This window comes from Schistocerca americana, chromosome 5, assembly GCF_021461395.2.
Source record: "Schistocerca americana isolate TAMUIC-IGC-003095 chromosome 5, iqSchAmer2.1, whole genome shotgun sequence".
NCBI classification, from domain to species: Eukaryota; Metazoa; Arthropoda; class Insecta; order Orthoptera; family Acrididae; genus Schistocerca; species Schistocerca americana.
In genome coordinates, this window is record NC_060123.1 from 358,977,369 (window position 1) to 359,000,637 (window position 23,269).

At 38.0% G+C, this 23,269-nt stretch overlaps 1 protein-coding gene across 1 annotated transcript in view; it reads left to right on the forward strand.

The window, feature by feature from the left end:
• LOC124616382 (neural-cadherin-like) overlaps positions 1-23,269 on the forward strand; it is a 312,303-nt gene that overhangs the window by 29,160 nt on the left and 259,874 nt on the right. The gene's annotated exons all lie outside the window — the stretch shown is intronic.

Below are 23,269 nucleotides of genomic sequence, written 5' to 3' on the forward strand. Positions count from 1 at the left end.
AGGCATTCGTCATTATCCTGCAGGATAATGACATTGCTCGACTAGAGTGGCCATCATTTTATCCAGACATGAATCCTTTCGAACATGCCTGGGATAGATTGAAAAGGGCTGTTTATGGATGACATGTCCCACCAACCACTCTGAGGGATCTATACCGAATCACCGTTGAGGAGTGGGACAATCTGGACTAACAGTGCCTTGATGAACTTGTGGGTAGTGTACTGCGACGAATACAGGTATGCATCAATGCAAGAGGACATGCTGCGTCTATGTCTACAGCAATCGGGACCGCCACCTCTGAAGGTCTCGCTGTATGGTGGTAGAACATGGAATGTGTGGTTTTCATGAGCAATAAACAGGGTGGAAATGATGTTTATGTTGATCTCTATTCCAATTTTCTGTACAGGTTCCAGAATTCCGAGCTGATACAAAATGTTTTTTGATGTGTGTGAATATATGTAGTTACATTTTTTGTTTGTGAATCTGGTGTTTTTAATTTATTTTAATTACAAATATTCATTCATAGTGTTTATGTACTTTTTCTTCTGGCACCCATTTTCTCTGTCATTGTAGAGCTTAGTGCTAGGTAGCTAAGAAAAAAATAATACTTCTGTCTGTTGCATTAGATGTATTCCCTGTCAGTTGGAGCTTCATTCTCTTCTATAGCAATTTTCCCTTCTTACATTGTATTGTCATTGTTCTCCTTGTTAATGATGTGGATGTCACTTCCTTTCCCTGTTATATCTAATATATACAGTGGGACAATCTGGACTAACAGTGCCTTGAAGAACTTGTGGGTAGTGTACTGCGGCGAATACAGGTATGCATCAATGCAAGAGGACGTGCTACGTCTATGTCTACAGCAATCTGGACCACCACCTCTGGAGGTCTGCTGTAATGTTAAATTTTACAAAACATTGTTTGTGAGATTGTCTGACTGTGAGTAGTATTTTTGCAATACAGCTCATTTGTCTTTTCTCAAGTATGAAAATCTTTTTAAATTGTCATCCTATACACTTCTCCAAAGCCAAATTGAACTGAAAATCCCTGTGTTTATCTGTTGACAGTGTATCTAGGGCCTGTGTGACACTCTACACTCCTCTTATCAAAAATGCGTCAACATAGTTATAAAATTTTTGTTGTGTTTATTTCATAAATTGTTTGAGCAGTATTTATTTTAGTATTTACATAAATTTTACAGCGTTTATTTGAAATTCTGTGTTAATTGTTTTGGATGCTTTATGAAATTAATGTTTTAAAGTGGTTACTGATTTGCATTTTCAGTATTCAAAACTCATTTGATTTCGAGATCTGCTTTGTCTAAGTTGCAGTGCTAACTGTAATGTGATCATTGTACATTAAAAGTTTGTGACCATAATTTTGTGGGAAACCATTAACCTACCAGAATGAAGTAGTATTAGCCTGAGTACAAACCTTGTCACACGCAGTTTAATTTTTCATATTTAATTTTTTGTTTTGTTTATACTGAGAGAGTTCGTAGTAGATGCCTCAGTTTATTTCTTATATGTTGTAATTTCCTAGCAAGCCAGCTTTCTGTTTTTGGCCTGGTTTTGCTAAGCTTTTGTGCACGAGACATGTAACAATATGATACTCATTAAATAAAAACACTGTTCTCTCTTTGTATGTTCATCACTGTCTACATGTGGTGAGTCTTACTTTTCTGGATATAACATTTTTATAAAAAAAAAGACCTTGTTTTGTGCTGTGACATACCTTTCCTTCTTCCATATAGTCTACGCAAATCTATCAGTCTTCATATTAATGTCTATGACTACAAAGTTATCAGCTAGTGTGGTTTTTACTGCCAGGTTAACATATTTTTGTGAAGATAAAGTCATTATTACCAAGCTATAGTTGTTTCAGTACACTAAGCCAAGTCATGGCTTATCCATTTTAATGTCAGTGATATAACTGTGTAGTATGTCAGTAAATACTGTATTTTTTGCTGTATCTTTATTCTGTCTCTGTTGAAATCACCAACAAACATTAAAAAGTCAAGCTATAGTTATTTCAGTACAATAAGCCAATTCATGGCTTATCCATTTTAATGCCAGTGATATAACTGTAGCATGTCTGTAAATACTTTATTTTTGGCTGTATCTTTATTCTGTCTCTGTTGAGATCACCATTAATCATTAAAAACTTAATAGATAGTAAGTTTGACCACCCAAAGAATGTTTTAAGTAAACATTTGTGATCAATGGGACCTGGATAAACTGAAAGAACCAGAGGTTGTACAGAGTTTCAGGGAGAGCATAGGGGAACAATTGACAGGAACGGGGGAAAGAAATATAGTAGAAGAAGAATGGGTAGCTTTGAGGGATGAAGTAGTGAAGGCAGCAGAGGATCAAGTAGGTAAAAAGATGAGGGCTAGTATAAATCCTTGGGTAACAGGAGAAATATTGAATTTAATTGATGAAAGGAGAAAATATAAAAATGCAGTAAATGAAGCAGGCAAAAAGGAATACAAACATCTCAAAAATGAGATCGACAGGAAGTGCAAAATGGCTAAGCACGGATGGCTAGAGGACAAATGTAAGGATGTAGAGGCTTATCTCACTAGGGGTAAGATAGATACTGCCTACAGGAAAATTAAAGAGACCTTTGGAGGTAAGAGAACTACTTGTATGAACATCAAGAGCTCAGATGGAAACCCAGTTCTAAGCAAAGAAGGGAAAGCAGAAAGGTGGAAGGAGTATATAGAGGGTCTATACAAGGGCGATGTACTTGAGGACAAGATTATGGAAATGGAAGAGGATGTAGATGAAGATGAAATGGGAGACACGATACTGCGTGAAGAGTTTGACAGAGCACTGAAAGACCCGAGTTGAAACAAGGCCCCCGGAGTAGACAACATTCCATTGGAACTACTGACGGCCTTGGGAGAGCCAGTCCTGACAAAACTCTACCATCTGGTGAGCAAGATGTATGAAACAGGCGAAATACCCTCAGACTTCAAGAAGAATATAATAATTCCAATCCCAAAGAAAGCGGGTGTTGACAGATGTGAAAATTACCAAACTATCAGTTTAATAAGTCACAGCTGCAAAATACTAACACGAATTCTTTACAGACGAATGGAAAAACTAGTAGAAGCCAACCTCAGGGAAGATCAGTTTGGATTCCGTAGAAATGTTGGAACACGTGAGGCAATACTGACCCTATGGCTTATCTTAGAAGCTAGATTAAGGAAGGGCAAACCTACGTTTCTAGCATTTGTAGACTTAGAGAAAGCTTTTGACAATGTTGACTGGAATACTCTTTCAAATTCTGAAGGTGACAGGGGTAAAATACAGGGAGCGAAAGGCTATTTACAATTTGTAGAGAAACCAGATGGCAGTTATAAGAGTCGAGGGACATGAAAGGGAAGCAGTGGTTGGGAAGGGAGTGAGACAGGGTTGTAGTCTCTCCCCGATGTTATTCAATCTGTATATCAATGAAGGAAACAAAATAAAAATTCGCAGTAGGAATTAAAATCCATGGAGAAGAAATAAAAACTTTGAGGTTCGCCGATGACATTGTAATTCTGTCAGTGATAGCAAAGGACTTGGAAGAGCAGTTGAACAGAATGGATAGTGTCTTGAAAGGAGGATATAAGATGAACATCAACAAAAGCAAAACGAGGATAATGGAATGTAGTCGAATTAAGTCGAGTGATGCTGAGGGAATTAGATTAGGAAATGAGACACTTAAAGTAGTAAAGGAGTTTTGCTATTTGGGGAGCAAAATAACTGATGATGGTCGAAGTAGAGAGGATATAAAATGTAGACTGGCAATGGCAAGGGAAGCGTTTCTGAAGAAGAGAAATTTGTTAACATCGAGTATAGATTTAAGTGTCAGGAAGTCATTTCTGAAAGTATTTGTATGGAGTGTAGCCATGTATGGAAGTGAAACATGGACGATAAATAGTTTGGACAAGAAGAGAATAGAAGCTTTTGAAATGTGGTGCTACAGAAGAATGCTGAAGATTAGATGGGTAGATCACATAACTAATGAGGAAGTATTGAATAGGATTGGGGAGAAGAGAAGTTTGTGGCACAACTTGACCAGAAGAAGGGTTCGGTTGGTAGGACATGTTCTGAGGCATCAAGGGATCACCAATTTAGTATTGGAGGGCAGCGTGGAGGGTAAAAATCGTAGAGGGAGACCAAGAGATGAATACACTAAGCAGATTCAGACGGATGTAGGTTGCAGTAGGTACTGGAAGATGAAGAAACTTGCACAGGATAGAGTAGCATGGAGAGCTGCGTCAAACCAGTCTCAGGACTGAAGACCACAACAACAACAACAACAACAACAAGCCTAATACATGAAATCTCTTCCATGTACAAAAGGCATGTTCAAAAAGTAACTGGATTTCTTTAAGGACCTACTTTACTGTTAACCCTTTCAAAAAAGTCCCCATTAGGTATTATACACTTAATGTAAGTACTTTTTCCAATCCATGGGACATTTCTGACACAGTCTTTGGGATAGCTTTTAGCTCTGTAAGAAATGCATTTATAAACTTATCTGTGCTTTTAAACTGCAGTCCTTTAAGATTTTTGTTTGTTTTTGGGAACATAGCAAATTCACATGTGGCCATGCCTGGTCAATATGGTGGTGGGGGCATCATTACAGTAATGTTCTTGGCCAAAAATTCACAAGCAAGCCACAAAATGTAAGCAGGTACACTATTATGGTGCAAAAGACATGATCTGGTTCACCAAAAATACAGATTTTCTTAAATGATACAACCAAACAGTATTAAGCTTGTAATAAGCACACCTTATCGATGATTCAGCCTTGTGGTGAGAACTTGTGGTGAGCATAACTGTCAGTATTGACCATACATTTGACAAACTTTTTGCGTTGTTGTCAATCCATTATGCTTCTACTAGGACTACTGAACCTTAGTTTTGACATTATATCTGAAAATAAGTCTTATGGCACATTTCAATAAATCTCCAAGTAGGGACTCCTGATCAGCTTGCATTTGCTTCCATATTTATTTGAAATTCCATAATTTTGGAATAAATTATTATGTTACACATTTCATATAAAAAAAAAATCCGTAAAAAATTCCTAACCTGAAGTAATGCCAACATGATAGTAACTTTCCTGGTTGTGATTTGGTGATCATTTGTTGTCATATCTTCTACTTTTTGTCTGATTTAATCAGTTGAGGAGTTGCTGTGGTGTCCAAGGCTCTAGCCATCTTTAATGTCTTCACGGTCATTTTCGAAACATACCACTCATGATTTACACACAGCAGACCCACCGAAAGCAATATTTTAAATTTCTAAAACCTCCCTGCACATTATTCTGTTCTTTTAGAGAAATTTGATACAACTTCTCTAATCCATTTTTATACAAAATAAATGATTGCTGAGACTATGAAAAAGCATGTAACATGTTCAGCTGACAAGAGACTAAATGTTCAATATGGCTAACACTGTCCATCACTGAAACTGTGTAAGAAGATCCCTAACAGCTCACAGTGCTATAGCCAGCTCTCAGCTGCGAAGTGCTAATGACTTAAGGTGAAAACAGTAGCCATCTATAGATCTGACAACAATGAGGCACTGCCATAGATTTGTTTACAAAATCACATTATGTTATTGGGTGAGGTAGGCAACTAAAACTGCAATGCCTAGCCCACTGCAACTGTCTGGCATCAACTCAAGCGGACTCAACTATTAATTAATTTCAGGCATGTGGACCAATGCAACAACAACAACAAAAATCACACATATGTAATTACAAAACTCATTAAATTAAAGAAAAAATCATGTTACTTTTTAAATAAACCTCATATATTATTTTCCCTGTTGTGTAAATTATCATGTCTCTCTAGTAGTATATAAAAAAATGCATGAACGAATTATGACTACTCATTCATCATGAAGGAGGAGCTTCAGGGTTGTGATACCAAATGTGTATTTGCATGGAACAGTAGATATCAGTACCTAACTGTGCACACTGTATTTGCAATTACACTGCTACATCATATGCCTGCTTACACCTTCTGAAAATGACAGATATAAAATTAACATCAAAATCAATTTTCTGAAAGTTGCCACTGCTTCCTCATGTTATACTAATTGATTTTTATTACTTATTTTCCAAGTTAGCTTTTATAACAAGAAAAGTCTTCACGCCATTTCCCAAGAACATTATTATTTTATAGATTTTCTGATTTTCACTAACACACTGGTCTGGGCTTAGAATGCTGTTAGCTTTCTTCAGTTGACACATAGCATTAATGTCTATGGAACATAAACTTGTTTCGTATCCTTCACTCTTTTTAACATTTTCAATTAATTGAATTTTTAAATTTTCATTGTACCTTCTAATATCCTTCTGAAGACATTTCAAAATGGACTTGTTAGGTTAAGTGATGTGTTTGGTATATAAATAAAAAAATGACAAACACCATTGTAACTAACAGCACAGAGAAAATTTTAGCATTTGAAAATTTCTTTAAATATTCTTGTAGTCCAGAAATTAGTCAGAATCACAGGTGTTGATAATGAGAATACTAATGATCTGAAAATAATGTCAGATGAAATACGTAAAGCCATTTGAGGTATGAAGAAAGGAAAGCTGCTTGTAAGAGGTAGTATTTTAACAGAAGTGGTTAAACACTCAGGAAAAGTAATATTACAGGAACTTGAGAGTACTTACAGAATGTTTTTGAAGTTACACAATTCTCCAATACAAGAACAGTGTGGGATTTTCTTGTAGAAACAGTAAACAGCCTATCAGTGGCAAACTGGAAGGCTTATTAATGTCTCTTTACCATGGTTTCAACATTCATAAAAAAAGGCTTCTTCAGAAGGATATATGGACAACTGGATTACATGTTGTGACAGAGATATGTTAAAATGTAGCTGAAAGGCATGAGTGAAATATAAAATTTCACCTCCATATTAAATTAAAACTTGAGCAATATGTTGTCATGTGGTACATTCACAGCAATTTTCAGCTAGTGCACTGGTTCAACCTATTTTAATATTCTGAGGATCTAAGTCAGTCACACAATATCCATTTGACTTCATCATTGTAGTGGGATATTCAGAATGAAAGAAATTTTAAGCGAGGGTATTCTTATTACAAATACTACGAGGGCGGTTCAGAAAGTAACCTCCGATTGGTCACAGTGCGGGTTGTGGGGGGAGTAGCGACGCCATCTGTGCGTTCACGCACTCAACAGGTCAGTCAGCATCAAGCCGTGGTCGAGTGTACGTCGTACCTGCGCTAGTTTAGTTTTTGTGGCAGTTTGAAATGTGTGCTGCAATAGAAAACCCTGCCAAATGTGAAGTGCGTGCTGTCATAAGGTTTTTTACAGCCAAAGGATATTCTGCAGCAGCTATTCATCATGAGCTTTGTGCCGTGTACGGACCAAGAGTTATGAGTGAAGGAGTTGTCTGTGAATGGGTACGTTTATTTAAAAGTGGACGAGAAAACGTTCATGATGAAGAGAGGAGAGGAGTGGTAGACCATCATTGGTGACTGACGAACTCGTCCAGACAGTTGATGCAAAAGTTCGTGAAAATCGACGTTTCTCAATGTCAGAGTTGTCTACTGGTTTTCCACAGATTTCTAAGACTCTCTTGTACGAGATAATGACAGCAAGATTGGGTTACCGTAAGTTCTATGCACGATGGGTGCCCAAAATTCTTACCGACCACTACAAAACTCAAAGAATGGCCTCTGCATTAGACTTTCTGTCACGTTATGAGGACGAAGGAGAACCATTGTTAAACAGAATCGTGACCGGTGACGAAACCTGGATTAAGTACGTGAACCCTGAGACAAAAGAACAATCAAAGATGTGGGCACATTCAAATTCGCCTACCAAACCAAGAAAAGCCTCGCAAGATTTTTCTGCCAGAAAACTGATGGCAACGGTGTTTTGGGATGCCAAAGGGGTGTTGTTGGTTGAATTCATGGAACGTGGTACGACCATTAATCAAGACGTGTGCTGTGAAACAATAAAAAAGTTACGACGGGCTATACAGAACAAACGCCGCGGTATGCTGACTTCCGGTATCGTTTTTTTGCACGATAACGCCCGCCCTCACTCTGCTCGCAGAACAACGGCCCTTCTTGAGTCCTTCAAGTGGGACGTTATCAACCATCCACCTTACAGCCCAGACCTGGAGCCAAGTGATTATCACCTCGTCATGCATTTGAAGAAATGGCTCGGGTCACAGCGGTTTGATGACGACGAAGAGCTCAAAGATGCGGTCACAGGCTGGCTCCAGGCACAAGCGGCTGATTTTTATGCAGAAGGAATTTCAAAGCTTGTGAAGAGATACGATAAGTGCCTCAATCGCTATGGAGACTATGTAGAAAAATAGTGCAAAGATGTAGTTGTAAGATGTATATATTAAAATATTTTTATTTAACTTGGTGTATTTTTTTAAATCAACCGGAGGTTACTTTCTGAACGGCCCTCGTATTACAAGCAACCCTAATGGGAATCTTTGGATCTCTAAGTTGTCAAGAAGAAGCAGGAATACTTGTTAATGGAAAGGACATGTACTGATTGCAAAACTTGTAAGAATCACATTGAAAAGAAATTAAAAATGGTGTTATAGAAGGATTTTCAATTTAGGACAGCTAAAGACAAAGTCTGTGTGGACAGTAAAAGATATGAACATAAGAGTAAAAATTACCTGAAGAGCATTTTCTAAACAAATAACAAAACTGAGCTTTAAGTTTACTATTGGTATGTAGGCTATAACTAATTTTGACATTGGCAGTGAAACATCAACTTTCAGTTGAAAACCCTTTGATAGTTAGGATTGCTCACTAAGCGTGTCTGTTGAGAATTTCTAAGAGACACAAAACAGGTGCAAATGGATAAGGAAAAATGGGACCATAAGATATAACTGTCACAGTAAGGAGAATGGACCAAGAGAGTTTTGGTTGGATCCCAACAGATAAGAACAGATTATAGTAACTATGTAATGGAGATATTTTGAGCAAAGCACTTTAACAGTGTTGTAAGAGATATAAAATACATTTCTTTTGTAATTATGGACATTTAATTAATGAATTACAAGCATTCACATTTAGCCATACTGGCTATAAGTTATCTAACATTCTAATGTCTAACATTACTAATGGCTGGGAATTTCATTTGACAATTTACAAACAATTTAGATAGTCTTTCCCACTCAGTGTGAACTTGACTATTCTGCCAAAATGGTTAGTATTATCATGTTGATTTTAAACTGACAGCTGGGGATAAATGGCTACTATAGCCAAAAGTACCAAGATCTTGACTGAATTTTCCAGTGGCTCATATGACTACTTACACATGTAATTGGAATGTGAAACGTAAGACAATAATCAGCCAATAGACTGAAAGCTCCTAAATGAGATGTAGATGATTTTATCATAATTAAGGAGGGCTTCAGAGGAAAAAAATATGAAAGGAGTGTGTGATCTTTTATGGTGTAGTAGCACAACAAGAGACAGTATGCACAGGTGTTGCAAAATACACTTTTGAAAACAAGAAAATGATCACAAGAACAAAAACTATGGCTAGATCACTAGAACAATAATCACAATACATATCTTGTAAAGCACAATCTCACATTCAGGTATTCAGTCTATTATAGAAGTATAAGGTGTCATCTTTCTAGGCTGGTCAAGGAATGCAGTTGGGTATGCAGACCAGCCCAAACCACCAAGTTGTGCATATTTTCGACAGTGGACAGGCCTGGTAATCTTGTTGCTCAGGGGATCTCCCTATCATTTTTAAATGGAAGCAGAATAGACTCGAGTCAGTCCAAGTGAAGTGATCCAATAAAAATTAAATTGGTTTCTTGCCCATTATTAAATATTTTTTATATGTAATTACCCTATAAATGAGTAGTCCAAAACAGTTTTTAAAAAAATTTTACCTTGCATAGTTACTGAATGGTGGCCATTTTTATTTGTAAGTGCATGGCAGATTTGAAATTTGGAGACACTCCATTAATTTGAATAACTCCACACTGTGTTAAGTTATAATATTACAAGTGACATGATTGTTTTCAGAAAAGTCTGCTGTACAGCACTGTTTATTATCCAAAATTCAAAAATAACCAGTCGAAATGATCTCAAATGTTTGGTATTCAAAATTTAAAAAATCCACTTTTTAGACCAAAGGAATGATTTATAAAAGTGTATTTCATTTCTGTAGTTATGTATCATAAACTACTAGCCACATATAGAGCAAGAACACTGACAAATGTTTCCTTAATTTCTTGTGGTTATTCTATCACAAATATAGATACTCTGCCACAATGACCAGTATTATCATGTTGATTTTTAACTGGCAGCAGGTACATGCACCTCACTAAAGTATGTCCCACATCAAGGCTATGTCCCAGTGCTGTGTTCACTGGCCACTGATAGAACACAACATTGAAATTTGAAAATCTTTATTTTTTGTAGGATTGAGACTAGTTATTTCGGGATTGAATATATAAATTTGGTTTTTGCACATTTCACACACCTGTATGATAGCAAAGTACTGTTAAAATTTCAACATTGATATTTGACGGGTGAACAAAGATATGAATTTTTGAAAATCAGGAAATAATTCACATTACACTGCAATTGATCTTATGGTTGTTGTCTAATTCGTTAATTCATATGTGATATTGGCTGGAGGTGATGAATTAATATTGAAGTTAAGGTACTGAATTCATTAATTCATATGTGATATTTGGCTGGGTGTGATGAATTACTATTGAAGTTAAGGTACTGAATTATATGCAAAAACTTGAAAAATTATTGAACTAAACATTTATAATATCATGATAAATTTAAAATAAATTTCTCCAATTTACATACTTTTGTGATGTGGTGCTTCCTAATTGTAGTAGTGACTGTTAAGAACACTTATTTCTTCAGACAGCTTTAGAAATATAGAATAAGACCTCCCAGTTGCTGTTGTAAGTTCAAGCACTGAAAGTTTCCTTAATACATATTTCGTTGGAATCCAAACTTTGTTGTTAATAGATTTCTTCAGTGGTGTTCTTGGTCCAGCAGGGTGGTGAATATACACATAAACATCACTGATCACTGTTTTCCAAAAATATCTTCCAACCTGTTTAAGCTCCTATTGTCCATCATATTTTATTGCACAAAAAAGAATTATAAGAGCCATCGAAGTCTCAGCATCTCGATCTTCATGCAAACCCTCATTTAAAAAGCTTCATATTCTTCCATTACTATGCCTATATATCCTAGAAACAATAATGTTTATAAGGAAAATCGTAGATGAGAATAGCAAGATTGCTCCAAAAAACCAAAATATCCATTCTTACAACACAAGGAATAATCAAGATTTACATATGCAGTTTTCACATACAACACTAAAACAAAAAGGACCCTTGCAAGCAGGAAAAAAAACTGTATAACAAACTGCCTAAAAAAATCAAGGCAATAACTGGCATGCATAAATTCAAAACTGCAGTGACTACTTGCTACAGAATTGCTATTATAGTGTTGATGATTTTTTTATCTACAATGTAAATATGTTAAAAATTTAAATGGTTAATACAATTAAGGCCAAAATAAGAAATGTGTACATGTAAATTTAAGTGGTCTATTACATATATGTGTGTGTCTGTATAATCAGGGCAGAAAGTATGAAATGTGTGCGTGTAAAATTTATTTGTGTATTTATGAAATGTTATTCCTATATGTTAGAGTTATATTGCTATATACTGAAAACCATACAACAGTTTTTCTGTTAAACTTCATTGCAAATTATTTGACTTGTCCTATATCATTATGTACCTTTGTACAGTGTATGATTCACAGGACCAAAAATATACAGTACATTACAACACGATACTCACCTGCCACTACATCATTCAATGTTAAAGACAGATATGTAATTTAGTGACACAATGAAACTCATAAATTTTGGTCATCAACCTAAGTTTTCTGCAATGCAAAGGAATTTGTGGGATTACTTTGTTTCTTTTATTGCTATACAGTTTCCAATTCATTTCTGAGGTGTTGTTTTGATATGAAGAACTACCTCTTCTTTCTTGAAGAGAAAATATGTGATGTCTTTAATATTATCCTTGCAGAAGGCATACATTGTCTTCTATTGTAAGAATTTGGTCTGTATATGGAAGAGGCAAAAAAAGTGCCTTTCAGCCTCCAGCCCAAAATATACTTGGGGGTTGCAAAGATTTGAAAAATTATTTTTGTTCTTGTACTGACTACCACTTCCATCTGAAATTTATATCAGTTTCTCAACCTTGGGAAACATTTCTTATATGTAATTTGCTATGTACTTTAAAAACACATGGACAACCAAAGTGTCATGCTCCAAGTGGTCACTTAGAATCCAAATTGAAGAACTGAAAATTTCGTCTTTCTCATTTTTGAAGTACAGAACAAATGGATGCACTGTTGCCAGGTCATTGACACAGTGGTACCCTTGTATTTCATCCTGAGCCACAAATATAAAGTTTTTTGCAAAATCAGCTGGGATTATGCCTTTCAGTTTCATAAAATTGTGCCTTTTTGTCCTTCAAAAACTTACTTTGTATTTTAGAAACATGGTGGTGACATTTGAGATTTTCTAGTTATCAATTAAAAATTCAAAGTACTCTTCCTGAGACTTCACCACTGTTACCATTTCAGTGCTGTTGGCTGTGACACACTGTTTGAAATTAACATTATTGGACATTTCCTCCTGAGATTTGTTAAACAGTTTGAGAGCAGTTTCTTTACTTTGGCATTTATCATATAAATTCATCATGCAGTCATAGCTGTTAGTGTCACAGACTCTTAAATCTAGTACCCTTTTTAGTTAACATCATTGAGTTTTGTAGCCACAGTCATCAGTTTGACATTCTGATGATATGAATAAACACATACAGAATGTTCCTGAGGAGCCGGCCAAAATACACCACCCCAGGTGAAGGTCCCAAAATTTTAACTTTCCAATTTTGCATTCAGGATGAGAATTTTTGAAAGCTACATAAGTTCATTTAAATATGACAGCACTAGTAGTTTCTGGTTTATTACTTTAACTCCATTTATAACAACTCTTTTCCTATCTTTGAACACTGTTCTGTTTTCATCATCCACAGAAAAAACTGCTGGATCTTTTCAGTTGTTTCTTCAATTGGATCTGCTCCTTTCTTCTTTTCTAAAATTGGTAGAATACCTTGTTCTTTCAGTAATTTTTGGGCTAGTCTAACCAAATGATCAGAAACAATAAACTGATGAACTGTTTTGTCTCTTGAGCATGCATCAGGGAGCAAACTTAAATTTTAAATTTTTTCCTCTTTAGGTGTTACTGAACACTTGCTTTTTAGTATCTCAGTTAAGCCAAATATTCAGGGTTGGACAATTCTGGTTGTAGGTTTTCTTCTTTTTTAGAAATACAGTTGGCATCTTCTTTATTAAAGCATGACTCTAAATCTTACATAATTTTGTCTGAAATTCATTGTATCTTGCTTTCAATAGCTGCTTTTCATGTACCGCTACAAATTTTTCTTATTTTGAAGCAGGAGATGCCTCTAAATTAGAACAAGCAAAATCCAATTTGCTAATAGCTTCCTCATGAGGAATATAAATGTCATTAACAAGGTTATATGATTCTGGACCCTTGTTTCACGTTAAACATTTTTGAGTAACAATTTGGCCACAGCGAGGTCCCAGGAATAACATTAAGTTTCACTTGGGAAGCTGTTTTACTCGCACTTAACAAGGACAAATGCTAAAGTTGTATTTCCCTCAAACCTTTAATAATAGGATATTTGGGAAATTTGAGTAGATCATAGCATTTTTTCCAAAAATCTGATTGTACTTCGGAATATATTTTTCCTCATGATATTCGCAAACTGATGATACAGAAGAACCTACTTGGCTATAATTAGGCAAGCGTTTTGAGCCAGTGACTCGTTATTCAGACAGAAGGGTTGAAGGGGAAGGAAAAGAAGTGAAGGAAAAGGATTGGAGAGGTGTAAGAAAAGGTGTAGATTTCAGGAAAATCACGCAGAACCACAGGGCAGGAGAGAGTTACTGTCTCTTCTTTTACGTGTGTGTTCTGCTGCCACTTGGTGAGTAGATTTTTTTTTTCTATCCAACTACATTATTTTGTCAAAAATTGATTTCTTTCATCATTATAGAAGAAATTGCTTGTAATTCAATCAAAGTTTGTATGTCTTCATCAGAGTCATTAACATTTTGTAGGTTTTTTTCAAACTGAACCATAAACTGTTTTGTGACACACTTCACTTACTGTATGTTCGATAGAGCACTGTTCGTCCTTTTTATTGCATTCCAATTAGTACTTCAAATTTATTTATTATTAAATTTTAAAATTATTTTAGTTAGTTAAAAAATTCACTCCTGCCAAAAGCACATATAATATCTAGAATGAAATTTTCACTCTACAGCGGAGTGTGCGCTGATACGAAACTTCCTGGAAGATTAAAACTGTGTGCCGGACCGAGACTCGAACTCGGGACCTTTGCCTTTCGCGGGCAAGTGCTCTACCAACTGAGCTACCCAAGCATGACTCATGCCCCATCCTCACAGCTTTACTTCTGCCAGTACCTCATCCCCTACCTTCCAAACTTTACAGAGGCTCTCCTGCGAACGTTGCAGAACTAGCACTCCTGAAAGAAAGGATATTGCGGAGACATGGCTTAGCCACAGCCTGGGGGATGTTTCTAGAATGACATTTTCACTCTAGAGCGGAGTGTGCGCTGATATGAAACTTCCTGGAAGATTAAAACTGTGTGCTGGACCGAGAGTCGAACTCGGGACCTTTGCCTTCCGCGGGCAAATTTCATTCTAGAAACATCCCCCAGGCTGTGGCTAAGCCATGTCTCCGCAATATCCTTTCTTTCAGGAGTGCTAGTTCTGCAAGGTTTGCAGGAGAGCCTCTGTAAAGGTTGGAAGGTAGGAGACGAGGTACTGGCAGAAGTAAAGCTGTGAGGATGGGGCATGAGTCATGCTTGGGTAGCTCAGTTGGTGGAGCACTTTTCCGTGAAAGGCAAAGGTCCTGATTTCGAGTCTCGGTCCGGCACACAGTTTTAATCTTCCAGGAAGTTTCATATCAGCGCACATTCCGCTCTAGAGTGAAAATTTCATTCTAGAAACATCCCCCAGGCTGTGGCTAAGCCATGTCTCCACAATATCTTTCTTTCAGGAGTGCTAGTTCTGCAAGGTTCGCAGGAGAGCCTCTGTAAAGTTTGGAAGGCAGGAGACGAGGTACTGGCAGAAGTAAAGCTGTGAGGACAGGGCGTGAGTCGTGCTTGGGTAGCTCAGTTGGTAGAGCACTTGCCCGCGAAAGGCAAAGGTCCCGAGTTCGAGTCTCGGTCCGGCACACAGTTTTAATCTTCCAGGAAGTTGCACATATAATATTCTATACACCAATCAAGTATGTGCATCCACTCTAACACAGATTTCTGAACAAACTGACTAGAACAGTGCAAATGGAGTTAATGTACAGACTTGTCACTGACTACAGGCCTCCTGTGTCGACTTGTATCTCTGTCCACTGAGCTCCTCTACAAATTTTTCTGGAGGACTAAATTCATGCACAAAACTGTACACTTCTCAACAGTAGAGAAATGTCACATGTTTATTATTTTACTTTTATCATTTTGAACATATAACAATGTGTTACTTAACTGAGAATAAACCTAGATGCAAATGGGCAATTTTTTTAACATAGAACTAAAGGAATAGCTCCTGTTGTTTAATATTTTATTATTAAAATAAATAATAGTAACTAAATACAGGCTTATAGTGTTAACTAAACAGAGGTTACAAGTAAATTTTATTACAATGAAACAATAAACCATAGGATCAACTGTAGTGTAATGTGAATTATTTCATCATTTTCAAAAATTCATACTTTGTTCACAGTCAAATGTCAATGTTGAAATTTTGTCAGTACTTTGCTATCATGTAAGTGTACAAAATTTGCAAAAAACCAAATTTTTATGTTCTTAAAAAATAAAGATTTTCAAATTTCAAAATTTTTTAAGAAATTAGATGAACATTTGTCAGTGGTCTTGCTCTGTGTAAGGCTAGCAGTTGATGATATCTAACTAGAGAAAAAAACACTCTGACAAACTACTCCTTGGTTGTTACTTTGGGGCCTAAAAAGTGGATTTGCTAAATTTTCAGCACCAAACTTTGGAGGTCATTTTAGCTGGTTATTTTTTAATTTTGGGTAATAAACAATGTTGTAGAGGAGGCTTTTCTAAAAACAGTCATGGCAGTTGCAATGTTGTAACTTAACCCAGTGCAGAGGTATTCAACTTAATGATAATATCTCCAAATTGAAAAACCGTTGTGCACTAACAAATAAAAAGGCTGCCATTCAGTAATAGTGCAAGGTAATTAAAAAAAAAATGTTTTGGGCTTCTCAGTTGTAGGGTAATCATATGTAAAAAAAATCAGAATATTTAAAAATGGTCAAGCAACTCTCATTGGATCATTTCATATGGATTGACCCCCTCAACAATGTTTTGGGTTTATCTTGTGTCATTGAATAATCTCTCCACCAACAACAGAGATATAAGGTCAGGTTAGGTTTAGGCTCCCCATATCATGCCTGGAATTGGTCTAGCATCTCAATACCTAATACATACCAGTAGATGACTGAGCTAGGTGGAGCAGTGGTTAGCACACTGGACTCGCATTCGGGAGGACAATGGTTCAATCCTGTGTTCAGCCAACCTGATTTAGGCTTTCTGTGATTTCCCTAAATCGCTCCAGACAAGTGCTGGGATGGTTCCTTTGGAAGGGCATGGCCGACTTCCTTGCCTGTCCTTCCCTAATCTGATGAGACCGATGACCTTGCTGTTTGGCCTGGCCCCTCGAACAAACCAATCCAACCCATACCAGTAGTTACTTTCTGCTTGAGGCTGCACTTAAAGGTGATCATCCCTAGCATCAAGACAGAATATCATATCATTATGTAACACTGCTCTCTATTCTTCACCCATCCAGTCCAGTCCTACAATTGATCTTCAGATATTGATTTTAGGATAAGAAGGTGTGGGAACCGCACTCTCACTCATAGGCCAGCTGCCAGTAAGTGTCGAAGTTAGATACCCATCTAAACAGCCTGCACTACCTTGTGGAATGGGCCTGGTGACCTCGGCTTCCACTGAGCCACTGTATAATGATGCCATTGATGTTTAGAGTTTGGTAACATGATGCTGCACACCCGTCATTATTTGCAGCACCTCGATGGGAACATGTAAGTCAGAGAGTTGTAGCCCACACTCAAGATGTTTTTCAGGCTTTCGGCATTTCTCTCCTTTTTCATCTGTTGCTGCTCAGGGGGTGAGTTGATGATCCTTCTCTGGTTGCTATAAGCTAGACATTAGACAAGAATGCCTGTACATATATACTTTGTGTGGGGTATACCAAATATGAGGCCACTTGGCATTAGTTTGTGACAGTCAGCAAGCTGCCGGATGGTCATCAAAGGCCCCCGTGTTATCCCTCTGAGGCTGTCTCCGACACCCCATGAGGATCTACCCAGTGTACTCTACCTGCATTGGTTGTGGATGGATAACTGGTAGAGTTTCAAATTGACAAGAGGCAATAGTACGCCCGATTAATTTAGACATGAACAGGCTCTTGGCCTGTCCTACTTTGTAAGTACTATCTTATAATTAACAGCTTATTCTATTGCAGGTGCAGTTCTATTCTCAGTATCTTATAAGAACATGAAATGGAAACTTATGTTTTGATTGGTAGATTCAACTTTGCTGCAAAATATTTTTTGACTAAATGCTTTTTCTGTTTTGGGATTCTAGATCAGTGAGAAAGTCTCATTAGTTTGATTCAATCCCCTTTCAAGGTTTGGACTATCAACTATGGCCATACAACCAGCTGTTTGAGAATATCTTGGGTCAGGTGAAAAATGTCGAAATCCATGTCTCCCTTAAGCCATCAGCAATAACTAAATTTTGTTTCCCCCAAATTATTTCCCTTTCCCATGCACAACAAGGTCAAAGCCAAATTGTAGTGCTGACAGGAAATCAATGTCATCTCTCCCATTTAGTCTAGTCAGTGGGCGACCACAATGGTGGTAATCAGAAGCCAGATGCTGCTGTGTGCCTTTTTGGCGATTTTAAACAGGCACTCAATGTGCAGTTTGTTGTGGACTCATATCCCATTTTGTGTAGCTGGAGAAGTTGTTGGTGAAGTTGTCAGGCTGCCAGTACTTTACCCACATTGACGTGTGTGATGCACACCTGCAGTTGTCATTTAATACCACTTCTCAGTGTTTGGGGTTCACCAGTTTATGCACTTGCATTTTTGAATGTTGTCTGCCCCAGGAATTTATCAAGGATACATGAAGCATTGGGTTAAGACCATTCTCTGTTGTGTTACATACCTTGATGCCATTCAGGTCATGGGTTTCACATGAAAGGAGCGTATATACAATCTGGAGGCACTTTCCCAATGCATGGAGAATGGTCTTTGTTGCAGATTACAAAAATGTAGATTTTTGCCCCAAAGGTGCATTTTTTGGGACATGTGCTTAGCAAAGATGATCTCGTATTTAAGGATGAGCATGTCGAAACCAGCATTATCTTGCTGGTGCCCAAGTATCTGAAGGAGTTCCACTCCTTTTTGGGTGAGATTGTTCTTATTATGAGTTTGTGCCCCAGGCCATGCACATCTGCCATTCTCTTAAGCAGCTTGAAGTGCTTCAAGAATTTACACCTAAATTTTGGAACCACTCAACCTTCTGCCACCTCGAACATGCGATATTTTTAAGATAAGTGAGAGAGAGAGCCAACTTACTGCGCAACACATGTCTGTATGTGCAGGTTTGACATTTATCATGGAAGACAGGAGCTGCGTCAGACGAGCGGCATCGACAGGTGTTTGCTGCATGCACCACAAAATGTGATTGCTGAAAAAAAAAGAAAAATGAACATTTGACTATAGACTCTTAACTTACTTCATATCTTAGCTCTGAATGAAGCAAGACTCAGGGGATGTCTATAAATTATTTGGTTGTTAAAACCAGGCAATTGTGATTATGATTCATTGTATCTAATGGGTGTCATCACAGTTGGCTTACAAGAATTTGTATGTTAATGTGAAATTTGTGGAGATGAAAATATACCTGAACTGAACTGAAAGTATGAGGTTACCGAGTTATTTCTAGTGAAAGAGAGAGTATTTGTTAGTTCCTCTAATTGACATTATTTCTTCAGAGAAGAAGTTGTGGAGATTGATACAGCCGCATATCCAGAGAAGAGGATCGGCTAAAAGTTTCAAGTAAGTCCACTGAAGTAAGAGAAGTGTGAAGTTCACAGTCCAGCTTTGCACCTCTTCTCTTGTCGCCAAAATCCTTAGAAGCTTCACCTAAAGAGTGTCACATTTGTGTGGCCTGTGAACTGCCAACAGGCAGTGGTGTGATCCGCTCCGTGTTTGTCTTCTATTATGCCAGTTAAGTCATTAACTCTGACCACTGAGTCATTCCAGTGTGGCAGTCCTGTCACCTTGGCACTGAGCAAACCATTGCTTATGCATCAGATGCTTTCAGGTACACAAAAAAATTATTCACAGGTGAAGAAGGAGGTACTGGCTATCACTCCCATTATTAAAAAACTTCATGCTTTTTATGAAGTAAAATTTCTACTGATCACCAACCACAAGCTACTGATTTCTTTTGACCCTTTTCTAAGCTACCAGATAGGACTGCCCACTGAGTGCAGAAGTATGCACTGTTTCTTTGTAATTATTGTTATGACCTCCAAGCAAGCTAATGCAAATGCACTATCACAGATGTCAACGGGACCCAATCTGGAGTCTGGTCAACAGGTGGCTCTCATTTCCACATTTGATGATACCTTCCAGCAGACATTTCTGGAGTTTTCATTAACAGTGCAGGATTTCACAGCTGCTGACCCACTTTTCCAGAATACTGTCTCAGCAGTTCAGACAGGATGGGCAGAGTGCACTCTGTTGGAAGCAGACTTGGATACCATACATTTTTCCTACTACTAGATCAGTTCAATGTTATCTAGGAGGTTCTCATTCTTATCATGCAAAGGTGTTGAGTGGTTGTCCCTCTGGCGTTGCATCCTCACATACTCCATCTGCTGCATGTGTCTTACTAAAATGTGTCCCACTTGAGGGCTTTGGCTCAGTGCCATGTCCACTGGCTACTGACAGAACACAGTATTGAACATCTTGTGTGTGCTTATGCAGCCTGTGCACAGAACCAGGCGGCACTGCTGTGTCAGTTTTCCCGACCACTCCCAAAGCACTCTGGGGTCAGGGTACATGTCTTCACAGGCCCATTTTGGGGAAACATGTGCTTGGTGGTGGTTAATGCATCTCCAGTTTCCTCTGTGTAGTCAAACCATCCTTCATGATGTCATTAGCAACTATTCACATGTTGCCAGTCACTTTTGTATTCGAGGGCTCCCCCCAGAGCTTCATAGATGATAACAGTTGTCAACTGGTGTTGTGTGAGTCTGCAGATTTTTTGCCTTCACAGTGGTATCCCACATCTGATTACCACCCTATTTCACCTGGCTTCTATCTCAGAGACTGAACGATATGTGTGAATTTTCAAGACCTAAATCATGAAGTCCATGTCTATCTTATCTTGCACTATGCTCTTTTAAACTTTCTGGTTATGTACTGAGCAACACATCTTAGTAGCAGAATGTTTGCACATGCACCAGCTGTAGGGCCACATCAATTTGTTACTCTTCCTTGCAGGGTTACCATTCGAGCCCACTCTTCTGACTGCCAGCAGGGATGTCTGTTTGAAGTTGTGGCGGCTGATAGAGGTTGGCATTTGTTTGTAGTGGATGTGAGTCAGGAACATCTGACCTGTCATTCAGAACAGTTGCACTTGTGAACCATTCGACCCACAACACCACTGTCTCTGCTCCAGATGAGCAAAAGGGTTGGTGACGATGTTTTCTCTATAGGAGTCTATCAATTGTGGCAGTGTGCATAGCTGCTGCCACTCCCACCATGCCTACCGACATCCTACTTTCGTCTGTGGACTAGGGTGCTGATGGTGATTAGCCATGCCTCCTGATGCTGAGTCCATGGACTTGGGACTTGGGACCTGTGCCCTCATTTCCTCACTTGCCCTTGGATGGGGCCTCAACCCTGGTGATGCAGGTAGACCTGCAGTTCTGCTAGCCTCCACAATCTTCCACCATTCCAGCAGAGTCAACTGAATCACCCACTGTCTATTCAGTGATAGACCCACCGCTGGGAAATCTCCAATTTCATGTCAGAGGTTGCTGCGGAAACAAGGCCGTGGCCGGGTCAGGAGAAAGTGATTTAGTATTCCCACCAGCAGACATAGAGAGGGACACAGATGGGGTGACATGGTTCTCATGTCAGAGTAGTCAAGAAAGCCCTTACAGACTGCACACATGGAGTCTAGTATGGGCAGAGCTTCTGATTAAGGTGTTTATTTGCCAGCAGCAATAGACCAGGCCAGTCAGTTCTTACAAAGATCAGCTAATATAGGCATGACTCCCAAATTGGTTCCACAGGCTAAATATTTTGATCATTCATGGTGGCTGCATTTGTGCTTCCTTTTTGTCAGTCCCTACATAGTGTTCAGATCCTCTGCTTTGTGTAGATTGACACACACATCAAATTTTCCATGATTCAGTTCCTCAGTTTGCTGACTGAGTACCCGTCATTGGCTAGAATAGTGACTTTTGTGCAGACTAGATGGTTTAGTGACATTATGTGTCATAGATAGCTGCCACCTAGCTGAAAGTGGTATATAGTTTTAACCAGAACATTGATACAGTACTATTGGAATTTATCAATTTAACCTAGGTTCTAAATTATCACTGTGGTTAATTAATTTGTCATGTGGTGATGAAGCAGACCAATGGACAGATTAACTCAAATTGAAAGTGAAAAATGAAGTACAGCAATATTTATGACAGAAGATTAATTTCTGTCTTTCAGCTAAAGAATATCAGCTTCACTCAAAACAGTTTTGTGTTAATACACTCACACACTCACTGGTCATACTGGACTCGAGAGTCCATTACTGCAGCAATGTATTTTTGCCATCTGTACCTGTCTTGGGCTATTACCTTCCATTCACCTTCAATACCTAGGCTCCTCAAATCAGCCTTCACATTGTCCTCCCATCTACACCTCAGTCTCCCCACAGGACATTTTCCCCTCTAAGTGCCCTACCAGTACTCTGTGTGCTGCCCTGCCCTTATCCATTCGAGCTATGTGACCCACCCATCGCAGCCTACGTGATTTAATAATACTGATTATGTCAGGGTTTGAATAGAGTTCATGAACCTCTTTGTTATGCAGTTTTTGCCACTCTCCGCTAATATCATCCCTTTTTGCTACGAAAATTTTCCTCAAAATTTTGTTTTCAAATACTGGAAACAGCTTTTCATTTTGCACAGTGAGAGACCAACACTTTTGTGTTAATATAATTCTAATTTCACCTTGCAGACATGGATGTGTGTACCATATCAAAACTAGAAGACAAGTTGAAGCTTGAAAGCCAGTTAGCTTGTATGATTTTTATATGTGCCTATTTGTCAATCAGTGTGATAGGTGGCCTCTCAGCTGATTTTTGTCTACAAATATATGTACTGCCAAGTTAAGGTAAAAATACTTTTCTCCTGAAAAGGTTACTTAAAAATGATTTTTGTGTGAGCAGTGAGTATTATTTGTACTACATTATTCTGTTCATTGAGAACTTTCTCTCTTAGAGATGGTTACTTCTCATAATGTAGCTGCTTGAAGTTGCTGCATGTGCTGACGTTGAGTCAGTTTAAAGCTCACTGTCATGCTCATCATCAGGATGTGAGAATGCAAGCTTTCTCGTCGAATCTTGATGATAAAATCTTCTTGGGTTGACAGCAAATTCAATGCGTTGTTTTCCAGCAACCCTGAAGCAAGTTTCTTACTTGCCATCTTAGACAAAATGTTACCTGAAGATGGAAAGTAAGAAACTTGCTGAAACATTGCCGGAGAACAACACATTGACTCAGCTGTTGACCTGAGAAGATTTAATCATCATCATGATGTGTTCCATAACTGCTTATTTCTAAGCTTTGTCTGTTGCGAGTGTTCATTTGTTCTATATAGTATTTGTCAGTAATCAGTGGTTTATTGTACTTTCCATTGTGTAGAAATGGATGTTTGACTTAGTGCGATGAAAATATAAATTATTTTGTTAAATGTGGATCCTGAAAACAAAGCTGACATATCATAT